The sequence below is a fragment of the Ranitomeya imitator genome, chromosome 1 (assembly GCF_032444005.1).
Source record: "Ranitomeya imitator isolate aRanImi1 chromosome 1, aRanImi1.pri, whole genome shotgun sequence".
NCBI classification, from domain to species: domain Eukaryota; kingdom Metazoa; phylum Chordata; class Amphibia; order Anura; family Dendrobatidae; genus Ranitomeya; species Ranitomeya imitator.
Window position 1 is genome coordinate 667,822,425 of NC_091282.1, and position 12,355 is coordinate 667,834,779.

At 41.9% G+C, this 12,355-nt stretch overlaps 1 protein-coding gene across 4 annotated transcripts in view; it reads left to right on the plus strand.

The window, feature by feature from the left end:
• Positions 1–12,355, plus strand: part of PAK6 (p21 (RAC1) activated kinase 6) — a 114,079-nt gene that overhangs the window by 60,460 nt on the left and 41,264 nt on the right. The window contains exon 1 of one of the 4 annotated variants that reach the window (XM_069729472.1): positions 6,045–6,188. The exons of the other annotated variants lie outside the window; for them this stretch is intronic. The gene's annotated coding sequence lies outside the window, so the exon portion shown is untranslated. Of the gene's footprint in view, positions 1–6,044; positions 6,189–12,355 lie in introns of those variants that run through there. 4 annotated transcript variants of the gene reach the window in all.

Genomic DNA, 12,355 nt, shown 5'->3' on the forward strand with positions numbered 1-12,355 from the left:
CAGTCATTCTGTGCTGTTCCCTTTAAAGGCCATTTGTGACCATAGAAAATCGTATTATACTACAATGTCCACTTCAGATGGAGTCTTTTGCTTTATCTCATTGGCTTTGCTGCCATGATAACCAAAATTTTGGCCATCGAAACTCTTCTTTGGCCCTTCGGTGGGCCAGGCCTACCAAGATTATTGGTAATATGTATCAGTTTTCATTTCTCTCTTTCTAGATATTTCAGCACCATGTTGTGCCAAATATTTTCTCCCACAAAGACTGGCCCGCAGTAGCATAATCCTGAATAATACGTTTAGCTTTCTCTTCAGACTTTATTAGATTTCAGGATTAGGCACGTGAAGCGGAGTCAGATGGAACAGGTACAACAAGTTAATACCAATTCCCAGCTCCTTCATTGTCCTTGTAAAGTATAAAATCCTGAGTCACATCTGATCCAAAAGTTTATTCTATGAGGAGTCAGCAATTCATCCAGTCACCAAACTGGGTCATCCGGATCAATCGTTGGCTCTAAATTGGATTGTGTTCATGTGAGTCACCCGGCAGTGATGCAGAGGCAGAGCATCCAGCAGGAGGGATGACGTGGGATCTGCGGAGCCGCTAAACATTCACAGTAGATTATTACAGTGCGATGTTAAAAATTCAGACTTGAGAATCTGAGACCTGTTGAAATCACATGCTGTATTCACAAACATATGTAATCGCTGCTGACCCACTTACCAGGATGACTTTGCGACCCAACGTTAAACTACTCCATTGCCAATCCTTTTTCTGGCATTTATGACTGCTGGGATAGGGTGACAGAAGGAGACATCTTCTTCTGTCTAACCGCCTAGATGCAACATTGGCAATTGCCACGGCATCCAGAGCGTTATGGCAGTAGTGCTGTCTTCTAGGTTTAGCAACACGCTATTGAGTACCTGCTCCAATTCCCCACTCCACACCCACCCCAAGAAGAAAAGTGAGATGAGCAGCTAAAAATGCAATCTGATAGTAGAAAGCAGTAGGATTTGACAACTAGAAATACAGTCAGACTACCAGCCAGATTAAGGCAGAATCCCCTATGAAAAGAAATATATAGGATGGATTATTTTTTTACTGTGTCAAATATCCACGTGATTGATGGTAACTCTCTGGAAGCTGAGACACTCACTGTTCCCAAGAAAGGTCTAAGAAATTTCTGGAGGTGAGCGCTCCATTCTTGGTATACGGCACATCCAATGAAATCCAAGCGTTGCGCTGTTATTTGTAGCTGTCCCATAAATATGGAATGAAGTGGTGGCTCGTCCATGTGGCCATCTCTCCATTCTACCCTGCCATTTAAGGGTCCTGTTTTCGAGTTGGAATGATCCCTTTAATAATCAATAGGAATATAATGGAGTCATAAGAAAAATTATTTTCATAATTGCTTTACAGTTAGATTGTATGTGTAATTTTCGTCCAAAGTAATTGAGCATTTAATAACTACTAAATACGCCGTTACTGTAGTGTTAGTCACTGAAGCTAAGATGGCAGGAATTTTCTGCATCTATATTTAAACATGTGGCATCCATATTCCAGGACATAAAGTCAGAACTTTATGTACACTGTAAATTGCATGTTTTCACAATTTGGCAAAGAAAAAAATAAAATGGTAACGCCACTAAGGAAGTAGAGTAATGGCGCATGCCCCTCTATAGCACCCTACTAAGGCTTTAGATAAAACAGTTGCAGTATAGCTAAGTGTGCACTGCAGCTGCAACTACAGTGGCAAAAAAGCTTAAAAACTTGTGCAAGTCCTGGCCAGTTCTGCCTATACGCGAATCACAAGTGTTGGGGGGCTCAAAATCCCCTGGATGAATAGAAAGGTAGTTAGCATATGCAACCACCATAGACTGTAGATAGCAGATGTTGCACATGCTCACTACAGCTCGATGCACACCCATAGACTGTAAATGGAGCAGATGTTGCACATGCTCACTACAGCTCCATGCAAATTGCCTCTTCTGAGAAAAAGAGGACTTAAACTCTATAGCGCCACCTGTTGGAAGTAGTGATCCTACAAGTCACAATCAACCCTTTAAACGAGTCGTGCAATATGACTTAGGATAAAAGCCAAATCAGTATCTCAATTCGCAGACACGGTGTTTCGGGCTGTTGGCCCTTGTCAGTGCGAAGCATGAGAACTAATTTGGCTAGGTGAGAGGCTCTGGACTGGGGTCTAAGGGGTATCGTTTCTCCTTATGGAGAGTGACATACCATCTCATATGCTCCATTTACAGCCCATGGGTGTGCATCGAGCTGTAGTGAGCTGCTCCATTTACAGTCTATGGGTGCGCATGGAGCTGTTACACATGCTCACTACAGCTCCATTCACACCTGTAGACTGTAAATGGAGCAGATGTTGCACATGCTCACTACAGCTCCATGCACACCCATGCACTGTAAATGGAGCAGATGTTGCACATGCTCACTACTGCTCCATGCACACCCATAGACTGTAAATAGAGCAGATGTTGCACATGCTCACTACAGCTCCATGCACACCTATAGACTGTAAATTAAGCAGATGTTGCACATGCTCACTACAGCTCCATGCACACCCATAGATTGTAACCGGACCAGATGTTGCACATGCTCACCTCAGCTCCATGCAAACCCATGCAAACCTCCTGTTTCTACATAGATCTTAGAAGGATTCAGCTCATCAGTTATCACATTATGAACTAGACCTAATGGAAAACAGATGCATTAGCTGGGCAGAAAGGCAAAATGAGCAATTTTAAGTAGTTAATATTATATAATAGAATGACAATGACTAATACATTAAGATGATAAGAAGTTTGATGAGAGGAGGAGTGCTTTAAGTATATCTTGCATTTTATCCATTGAAATCCATGGTGTTTGTATAAATGAGCCCTGTGGGCAGTCCTACTCAGTGACTGGAAGTGTTCCCCGTATGACTAAGCACACATAACTGTCAATCACTAGTAGGACCACCCACTGGATTTGTAAGCATACCAACACCAGGGATTTCAATGAATATAAGACAAGTTATACAGAATCTTTTCCCACAAACCTATACATCATTCTAGTCAGCTTCTCCTTCTCGGAGAGCAGCAGCTCTTCTCACTTCTTCTGGGTCTCAGTTTTGTCAGAAGAGAGATTGAAGTAGTCCTGGTAGGTGTGGACCCACTGCGCCACAGGCTGGGCTTACCCTGCAGGGGCATAACTAAGTGACTACCAGGTATTCACTAGAGCCTTTGATGGTGAGGAAAGTTCAGGCTGCCAGTAGCCACCACTCCAGGGCAGTCTCCACCGGAGGGTCAGAGACATGGGTAGGAGGTACAGGAGGCCGAAGACAAAGACGTGGTCAGAAAATCCAAGGTTAGGGCAGCCAGCACAGGTTTAATATACATATAAATGTTGGCAGATATGCAACAGACACAGACTTATTTGCGTGCAGGAGGAATTTACACTTTTCTGGCAGTAGATGGCGATGTTGTTACTGTTATATGCTTAGTTGAATGTAATGCATATACTTGTACTTTGGTTTAATTTTCTCTCTGGTAAACGGTCCTTCAGACTTCCTGTTATGCTGCATTAAGAAGCTGATGCATGTACGTCATATTCTGTGAAGATAAAAGTTGAATTACCCCATATAATCTACTCTCACAAGTTTCTTCTGTGACCAAACTATGCAACAATAAATCCTACTGAAGTATGGAGTCCTTCATCCATCATCTATTTATTAATGACATTTTATTAAAAATAATGTTAACTACAAAATACATACATAAGATTACAATATTCCAGGTGAAGACTCAGGTAAGCAAAGGTAGAGTCTAGCTACATAAGCTAAGGAGGGGCAGAATGGAACCACCTCAATATTAAATGTGTAGACCTAGAATAAGCTTTAGGCTGTGTGCACACGTTGCGTTTTTTTCGCGGTTTTTCCCAATAAAAACGCTATAAAACCGAAAAAAAAAACCGCATACAATAAGCATCCCATCATTTGGAATGAATTCCACATGTTTTGTGCACATGATGCGTTTTTTTTCCGCGAAAAAAACGCATTGCGGTAAAAACCGCAGCTTGTTCATTAATTTTGCGTTTTTTTTGCGGATTTCCCACTACAAAATGCATTGGGAAATGTCTGGAAAAAACCACAGCAAAACCGCATGCAGATTTCTTGCGGCTTTCTTGCAGAAAATGTCCGTTTTTTTCTCAGGAATTTTCTGCGAGAAATCCTGAATGTGTGCACATAGCCTTAATCATAAAATGCATTTCAACATGTCAGGTACAAAATCGCCAAAAAGAGGCAGCATCCAAGATATACAGAATACAAAGCATCCTAGACAGTTATGATAAAATGGAGGCCCATAGCTTACCCATATCCCTGTGTTAAATCTCGTGCCTGCAACCCCAAAGCACGTTTTTTTTGTCTTCCTCCTCACAATCTCCCCTCCCCACCAAATGGATTAACCAAAGAAAACCCCATAAAATGCATATAATTCCCTTTGCAGTTTCCTGGTGATTAAATGAAATTAGTCAGGAGGATTTTGCTATGTAATATGAGAGCAGCATGATGGTGGGGCAGAGACCCTGATTCCAGGGATGTGTCACTTACTTAGCTGCTTGCTGTAGTTTCAATACAATGAGTGTTTTATTGGGAGGAGATTGTCACTGCGGGATTAGGTGTCACATGCCACACAGTCTGTGTAACAACACCACCACTTGCTGACAATGTACAGTGTACACAGGACACTAGGAATCAGTGGTGTGTGTGGGGTTATACACAGCTCAGCTTTCTGACCACTGTTACATCTACAGGGGAAAAAACAGGAATTGTATCAAAACTGCACCAAGCAGCCCAGTAAGTGACACATCTCTGGAATCAGGGTCTCTGCCCCTACAGCGGGCTGCTATCAGATTACATAGCAGAAACCTGCTGACAGATTATTTTTAAACTGCGTTTTTCATGCAGAAAAAAACCCACCAACACAGCTATGTATGAACATGCCCTTAGAGGTGGCCAGTTTCCTAGGCACGCAGTGCACACTTGCAGGCTCTATGCTTTAGAGCCTGCAAGTGCCTCTTTGAAGCTGGCTGGACTGCGGGATCCAGACAGCTTAAGGCTACGTTCACAACGCAAATAAAAACGCACCAAAACGCATGCAAAAACGCTGCGTTTTGCGACGCATGCGTCCTTTTTTGCCGAAATTTGGACGCAAGAAAAATGCAACTTGTTGCGTTTTCTGCGCCCGACGCTTGCGGCAAAAAAACGCATGCGTTGCACAACAGCACAACGCATGTCCATGCGTCCCCCATGTTAAATATAGGGGCGCATGACGCATGCGTCGCCGCTGCGTCGCCCGACGCAAACACGCAAAATGCTAATGTGAACGTAGCCTTAGTCCCTCTCTCATGGGACAAAGTCATAGCTGTCTCAGCTAGCAGCCTGAGAGTGCAGCTCAGTTCAGATCAGTTTTGAAACCCCAGAGAACCAGGAGGCTGGAAAACAGAGGAGAGATGTCCTCCTGAAGAAGAAGATTAGAGAAAACTAATCAATAGGTGAAAAACAAATACTAAATTGTTGGCAAAGTGGGCACACTGACCAAAATTGGATTTAAAACACTGATGAAAAACAGCCCTTTAATTTATTTTTTTAAGGAATGTCTGAATGAGACCTATCACTGAGGTGTTGCCTTACAAACTCCGGAGCTGATTTGCCCCACTCGTGGTCTTCAGAGTCCGGACCCTTCTATCATTGTATGTACGACCAGTTCCAAAGTGACAATATCCTAGAGGGGGAAAAAAAAAATCTGGATATTTTTGCAACTAAAACAAAATCCAGATTTTCACTCCCCGATTATCGGATAATCTGGGCAATTTCTCATCCAGCTAGAAATTATTCGGCATTGCGCAGCCCCTTTCCGGTTACTTCTGGGGACCGTAGACATCTTGGGAAGCGTGTAGATTGCATGCCGGCCTGAGACCTCTGCGAACCTCCTCTACCTGTGTCAGACACGCCCCACCCTGTAATCAGACTCCCAGTAAGGTAAGAGAGGGAAAAGTGCAAACATGTCAGGTGTCCTCTCTCCTCCCCGCGCTCTCATGCTCGCTCCTTCCTTCTCCTTTTTCACATTCCCCGAGTGAGCGGATTATTTTATGTCGGAGATTCGGTGGCTCCTGTTCTGTGCAGGTACGTGACCCCATAGAGGGTTTAGTCTTTCTTTTTTAAATTAATTTTCCTGGGTTTCTCGCTACTCACAAAACAGATTTATCTGTGCACTCTGGAAAGGGTTAAACGCACCTTGTCAGCGGAGATCTGACCCTGGCGGTTACGCTGGTTTTTTAAATTTTTAACCCAGTCGTCCACAAGTCAAAGACGAGACATACAGCCACTGGTACTCAACTATAGTACTCGATCACACCGAAGACACTCAGATAACACCTTATCCCAGCACGCTCGCTCGTCACTAGTATATTGTATGTTATTTTTTTCCAACATAGTTCTGACTACATGGTTAAGCAAAAAAAAAAAAAAAGTGTAAATTCAACTTTAGGCTACGTTCATACAAGGAGTATTTGCTGCAGATTTTTTGCATCCATTAGGTAAATTATATTACTTGTGTTTTTTGTTCTTTTAATGTGTTTTCTTGCTGCAGTTTTTGTCCCTTTTTTGGTGTGTGATGTTGTAAATAAAGGTGCTTTGGTTTTCATACTTCCTTGTATTTTAGCAGAAATACATGTGTTGATTTTACCTGTGGATTTTCCACATCTAATGTACGACTATGGGGAAAACCTGTACGTGCTGTATTTTTTTTTTTTTCGGGGCCACAGCATGCATCTTTTTTTGGTACAGATTTCACCCATTCTTTTGAAAGGAGACTCAAAATCCACAGGTTAAATTGATGGAGAAAAAAAAATTACAAAAAAGTGTGGAAAATATGTCTGGATTTTAGATGCAGATTTCAGTTTAGAAATCAGCACCTGAAATCTGCACCAAATGCGCCATATTTCTTTGGGTGGAAAATGCTCTACAAATTCCGGTGTCAACATAGTAAAGATTTTCCGAAATCTTATCCACACGACTGTCGTTGGTTTGACACCTATTAAACTTTTTTTCAATGAACAATTCCTCCAAAATCCATTTGAATTTTATCACTGTGGACAGAAGATCCATAACAGATATGTTTCCGTGTAGACGCACCTGCACAAGTGTGATCTACAATGGACATACAATGCAGGGTCAATTGGCTGGGTTTTAAGACTTAACCCTGCTGTGGAACCATGAAAGAAATCACTGCTTTGGTACCATGGGGTCTATATGACCCCAGGCTCAAAATCGTCATATTTCATTAAAATGAACATGCTGGCTATTCAGAATAATCAAGTTTTATTCTGTCATCATTTCAGAACACGGTTGAAATCGAACGTAACTTTGAAGTGATTTATTTGTCATCATCAAACACAAACTGAAATTAATATCAAAATGCTTTACTAATAACTAAAAGCATTCAAATTCAATAAAAAAAAATTTCACAATAACTGCAACTGTGTGGATTTGCAAGGCAAATTGACCTTCCAGTGCCATCTTTCTTCCAAACACTTTTCATAGCACCCAAGAAGAGCAGAATTCCAAGTAGAGCACGAATCTTGTCAATCCTTGTGTCATACAAATATCCAGACTGGGTCTTGTATTTCACTTTAGCCCTTTGAATTTTTTGGTTCGTCCATTTGACGACTTCTTCAATCAAAGCTTTGTTGAAAAAAGTTTGAATGATTTCAAGGGCATATCCGCAAGACGTCCATCACCCTTTGGTCTTGGTTTGGTCTTGGCAATGTTTCGGATTGGAGTTTGTCGAATAGTCTTTGGCTGTAGCAACCACTTATAGCCATCTTTGCCAAGAATTTCACCTGAAGTATCATCGTTGTCGTCATCGGAGGAATTAGTGTCATACAGAATAGCATAGCATACAGAATAGCACTTTGTTCGCTGTCTGAATCAGATGCGGCATCGAGATCTGCGTCACTTTCGACCCAGCTCAAATTATCTTCCAAATTACCTTCGTTATCAGTATTGACATCACTAGAAGCATCCAAAGCTGCCAATAATTCTTCAGGAATCATCACAGTTCATCTAGCCATTGTTTATTTACTTGAAAATAACTTGGAAACAAAATTGAAAAACAAATTAAAAATATAATCAACATAAGCCGAAATATGTTGCTTGAAAATACATAGAAGGTCAATAAAATGAAACATGAAATTTTTCAATTTATTCAGCGCTGGGGTCTACATGACCCCATGGTTCCATAGCAGGGTTAAAGAAATTGCCCAATACTCGGACAACTTCTCATACCCCACACTTGGCCCTGATAAAATTAGAAAGCCTATACTCACCTCCCTTCCCTGTTTCCGTGGTGTCGGCACTCCTCGAGGCCCAATCACTGTCCTTGCCTCTTGTTGAATTGAGAATGAAGAAGTCAGGCACCAGCTGCAGCCCGCACTTCCTCTCTTGTTCCATTTGTCCAAAGGCGGAGAAGCCGGCGTGGATTGGGTGCCGGCGTTATGTGTCACAAAACCACGCAAGAGCCTGTAAATGCTGACACCATGGGAACAACGCCACCAGGGGAAGTGAGTATAAGCTTTATTATTTTATGGGGGCCAAACATTTTGATCAAGAAGGGGCTGTCCAAGTAGTGGCAAACCTTTTTAAGAACTTTGCTCCTTAAGGGCCACACGCTCAGTATTTATAGGCCCAAACCAGCAGTGGGTGAGTAATGTAGAATTGGTGACGTGTTTCTATTATACTCTTTCTCTGTAAGTTCCTCTTCTGGTTTTAGTTTACAAATACTGACGTAAAATACTGAACGTATGAACGTGGCCTTAAAGATAAAAACCTCAATGTAACTGGAGAACTGTGGTGGAAGCAACTTTCTCAGTGACCTACATGTCATCATGTGCCTGATTCTGAAGAAGTGACACACCTGGGGAAATTTGGTATGTAACACGTGTTGTGTATACAACTATGGCACATAGTAGGATGTATTGTGTGTGTATGTTTGTGTGTGTGTGTGTATATATATATATATATATATATATATATATATATATATATATATATATATATATATATATATTATACGGTACAGACCAAAAGTTTGGACACACCTTCTCGTTTAAAGATTTTTCTGTATTTTCATTACTATTAAAATTGTAAATTCACACTGAAGGCATCAAAACTATGAATTAACACATGGAATGATATGCTTAACAAAAAAGTGTGAAACAACTGAAATATGTCTTATATTCTAGGTTCTTCAAAGTAGCCACCTTTTGCTTTGATGACTGCTTTGCACACTCTTGGCATTCTCTTGATGAGCTTCAAGAGGTAGTCACCGGAAATGGTCTTCCAACAATCTTGAAGGAGTTCCCAGAGATGCTTAGCACTTGTTGGCCCTTTTGCCTTCACTCTGCGGTCCAGCTCACCCCAAACCATCTCGATTGGGTTTAGGTCTGGTGACTGTGGAGGCCAGGTCATCTGTCGTAGCACCCCATCACTCTCCTTCTTGGTCAAATAGCCCTTACACAACCTGGAGGTGTGTTTTGGGGTCATTGTCCTGTTGAAAAATTAAATGATGGTCCAACTAAACGCAAACCGGATGGAATAGCATGCCGCTGCAAGATGCTGTGGTAGCCATGCTGGTTCAGTATGTCTTCAATTTTGAATAAATCCCCAACAGTGTCACCAGCAAAGCACCCCCACACCATCACACCTCCTCCTCCATGCTTCACGGTGGGAACCAGGCATGTAGAGTCCATCCGCTCACCTTTTCTGCGTCGCACAAAGACACGGTGGTTGGAACCAAAGATCTCAAATTTGGACTCATCAGACCAAAGCACAGATTTGCACTGGTCTAATGTCCAATCCTTGGGTTCTTTAGCCCAAACAAGTCTCGTCTGCTTGTTGCCTGTCCTTAGCAGTGATTTCCTAGCCGTTATTTTACCATGAAGGCCTGCTGTACAAAGTCTCCTCTTAACAGTTGTTGTAGAGATGTGTCTGCTGCTAGAACTCTGTGTGGCATTGACCTGGTCTCTAATCTGAGCTGCTGTTAACCTGCGATTTCTGAGGCTGGTGACTCAGATAAACTTATCCTCAGAAGCAGAGGTGACTCTTGGTCTTCCTTTCCTGGGGCGGTCCTCATGTGAGCCAGTTTCTTTGTAGCGCTTGATGGTTTTTGCCGCTGCACTTGGGGACACTTTCAAAGTTTTTCCAATTTTTTGGACTGACTGACCTTCATTTCTTAAAGTAATGATGGCCACTCTATTTTTCTTTACTTAGCTGCTTTTATCTTGCCATAATACAAATTCTAACAGTCTATTCAGTAGGACTATCAGCTGTGTATCCACCAGACTTCTGCTCAACACAACTGATGGTCCCAACCCCATTTATAAGGCAAGAAATCACACTTCTTAAACCTGACAGGGCACACCTGTGTTGTGAAAACCGTTTCCAGTCACTACCTCTTGAAGCTCATCAAGAGAATGCCAAGAGTGTGCAAAGCAGTCATCAAAGCAAAAGGTGGCTACTTTGAAGAACCTAGAATATAAGACATAATTTCAGTTGTTTCACACTTTTTTGTTAGGTATATAATTCCACATGTGTTAATCCATAGTTTTGATGCCTTCAGTGTGAATGTACAATTTTCATAATCATGAAATCATGAAAATACAGAAAAATCTTTAAACGAGAAGGTGGGTGTGTCCAAACTTTTGGTCTGTAATATATATATATATATATATATATATATAGCATGTGTGCATTTACAAAATATCTCACGGCAGTTCTCTGATTGTATTCATGTCATTCTTTGTTGCTAAGCCGCTATTGTCTGCAAAGTTGTGTTGACAGCTACAAGTAACCTGATATGGGGAAACATATTTTGCAACTTGGCTTATGGATCATGTTGTGACCATAGTTGGAAAGCCTTTCCATCCAAGACTTTAGCAACACATGTACAAATGAAATCTGGCAATATGAATGTTCCCTTAGTGTGGATAATCCAGGATTTAGAGAAATAAATAAATAAAAAAATAGGATTTCTATTTTTTTTTTTGCCAGAAATTAGAGCCACTTTTGCACAAGGGTTGCAGCAGCTTTATTTACTTGAGTGGGACTGAGCAATGTAATACCAACTATGGCCACTAAGAAGAGAGGAACTGTTTGTAATCCCAGACAACTTCTTAAAGAGAGTTTTTTTCCCTCCCATAAATTAATAATACACATGAAAAGAAGAAATTTTGTAATATATCTTGTTATAGAAATCTTTCTTCTCCTGGACTGATCTTTCGTTTTCAATTCAAGGGTAAAATCTGTATTCAGTGACTTTCCCATTCCTGAGATAGGAGATGACAGTTGGTGCTCGTATAGTTTTATGGAGAACTGTAACTGCCCAACTTGCAGCAGAATGTCTGTGTCTGCCTCTGGCTCCTGCACTCGATATAAATGAAAAAGCACAATTGTCACGGAATACTTAAATATTTGGAAAGTCTGTTTTACATAGTCCCAGCAGCCCCCTACCCACAGTATCCACACTCACTAAGTGCAATTTCTTTTCCCGGTGACACAGTCGCCAATACCATCCCCTACCCACATAGTGGTTACAAGCCGTCTCCTCCACACAGGCATCCCCCCTCCATGTGTGCCCCCCAGCCGCTGCTGTATCCCATGTGCCCCTCCAGCTCCCAGCAGGCAGGCAGACAAGCTTGGAGCTGAGAGGAAGCTTAGTGAGCGAATCATAGGCTCAGCTCAAAAACTGCTTCCTCCAAAGAGCGGGAACTGAGGCAGGCTGAGCTCGATTACAGTTTGTTGTGCCTCGGACTGCTAGTGCCCCGCACTAGACATCTTAGCCAGCTAGCCGTGGTCCTCAACTCTTCTTTGTGACAGTTTGCAGGAGGACCACACCCACTTGGCTAAAAAAAATACTTCATTTATATACATGGAAGTAGGGGCCATATCTAGGGAACGTGAGAGGTGTAGGAAAACAATGCCGGATTCGGATGAATATTTACACTAGGTAAAGAACTCACAGATTTATGGCAAGGGACAGGTCCTTTTTGGGTGGTGTCCATAGATCATACACCCATGGGTATAACCTCAGCTGTAGTAGGCCAAGCAGCTTCTATAGGGTACGAGCCTAAGGTGGATGAGTTGCATTTTTTCATACGTAGTCTGTACACCAATGAAATTGGAAACCATAGCCTACGCTACCCTAAAACATTGACTTTTTATGGTGGTCTTGTGAATTCTGAGGATTTTGCCTTGCACATATCTGCCTGTGTGCCCCAAGATTCCTGCTTCTC